The sequence below is a fragment of the Manis javanica genome, chromosome 6, assembly GCF_040802235.1.
Source record: "Manis javanica isolate MJ-LG chromosome 6, MJ_LKY, whole genome shotgun sequence".
Lineage (NCBI taxonomy): Eukaryota > Metazoa > Chordata > Mammalia > Pholidota > Manidae > Manis > Manis javanica.
The window spans coordinates 99,258,764-99,260,950 of record NC_133161.1 but is presented as its reverse complement, the minus strand read 5'-3'; positions in this window follow the sequence as shown (position 1 = coordinate 99,260,950).

Below are 2,187 nucleotides of genomic sequence, written 5' to 3'. Positions count from 1 at the left end.
TGTGGAAAGTTGAACGGGTAGAGTTTCTGCAGAGGACCGAGGCAGCGCTAATCAAAGTGACACAGACCCTTTACCCGACGGTCCGTCGTTTACACATGCAGGATGCCTGAAGCTCTCAGTTATTACTGGGCATTGTTTCCAAGATCAAAATGATCATCATCAGTATGAAACACGTTAAACAAATTATGACAGTTTATACAGTGAAACACTGTGCAGCCATGAAAACCTGAGGAAGATCATCTCAAAGTATATCAGAAAGACTTCCAAGATATATTCTTAAGTGAAAAAAAAAGATGTAGAACATATAGTATTCACTTTAAACAATGTGAAAAGATAAATATACACATATGAATATATGTGTGTGTGTATATATATACATATATATACATACAGATGAATATTTGTATGCAAACATGTTTGTATGTGCATATCATATCTTTGAAAGAAAAGAGAAGGAAATGGTAACCTGGATGCTAGAAGGGAAGAGAACCCATCACTAGAACATAGAGGGGAGCAGTGAGGCAGAACTTTGCCATGTATTGTCCACTATCTTTTGAATTTTAGACCACTAGGTAAAAAAGTAGAAAACCTGGGATTACTTAGGATAGAGCTAGACTTCAGAGTCAAAGATCTAATTAGTGAATTGTAAAATAGCACTTAGGAATTTTCCCTGGAACCAGCATAGAGTAAAAGGAGAGGAAAAAAAAGAAACAAATTTGAAGCGTCATTGAGCTCCATGGAGGGGATGGAAAGGAATTCACAAATGTCAACAGATGGGCTGTCCTAAGGATGTAGAGGCAATAGCAGGCAAGCAGTCCTTGAAGAACTGACAGCTGAAGAATACTCCAGAATCCAAGGAGTCCATGACCACTCAAGTTGAAAGTACAAAGTATCTGTATAGAGGAGGAAAAAAATAAAACTAATATCACTCTTGGATACATTGGAGAAGCAGAAGAACTTCAAAAATAAACAGAAAATCTTAAAAACCACGAGAGGAAAACGACCAAATCACTAAAAATAGAAAGAAAGAAAAAGGCATAAAGAGTAGGCAGAATTCTCATCAGCAACAATCAACTGCCTCCAAAGGGCTGAGAGATAAATAATTCATCAGGGAATTATGCTCCAAATAAATATGCTTATCCAACAATTCCATGTCTAGGTGTGAGGCCGGGGAAGCCCTGGTGTTGTGCACGAGGACAGGCCGTGAGCATTATTTGAATCACTGACTAGAAACAGTACAACCATACAAGAATAGGTAAATGAAATTGTGCTATGTGTATAACAAAATATTATGTGGTAGTTAAAGCAAGTGAACTGGAGTTATGATGTCTCAAGACAGGTAATGTAAGCAAACTAAGAGGACCATTTAAGTTGGAAGCATGAACTCCATCACATTATTTGCGGAGGCATACTTATGTGGTAAAATATGAAGAACTCATAAGAATTACAGATACCGACTTTCAGATTGTAATTATCTGTGGGAAAGAAAAAAGTGACATTGGGGAATGCTGTTTTGGGGTCTTCCATGGATTTGTGGTATTTAATTTTTTAAAAAGTAGTGAAGCAAACACAGCAACACCTTGATTTGTTACAGCAGAGTAGTGGATACAGGGGACCTTTGCATCTTCCGATACACTTGGAAGATGTTGTAAAAAAGCATTTTAAACATACACACAGGAGGATACGCCCGGTGGAGAGGTGGCTGCGGGTACACCACTGAAAGTGTAAGGTATATGGCCTGTCCTTGTACATGCATCATGCTCTCCACCAGGGCTTCCCTGGACTCACACCTAGAAATGGAATTGCTGGATAAGCACATTGATTTGGAGCATAAGGCCCTGGCTGGCCAAGTTATTTTTCTCTCAGCCCTTTGGAGATACTACTCCATGGTTCTTGGCAGTTGATTGTTGCTGATGAGAATTCTGCCTACCTCTTCACTCCTTTTGGGGTTTTTGTAATTGTTGTTGTTTGTATTTTTGGTGATGTGGTCTTTCTCCTCTTGTGGTTTTTGAGGTTTTCTGTTTAGTTTTGATGCTCTTCAGCTTGACTCTAGTGGACTTGAGAGTAATATGTCTTATTTTTTCCTCCTCCATGCGTTGTACAGAGTCTAGGGTATGCCATTATGAGGTGTCATAGAAGGCTGATGTAACAGAAGAGTCCGAGGCATTTCAAGATTGCTCACTCACA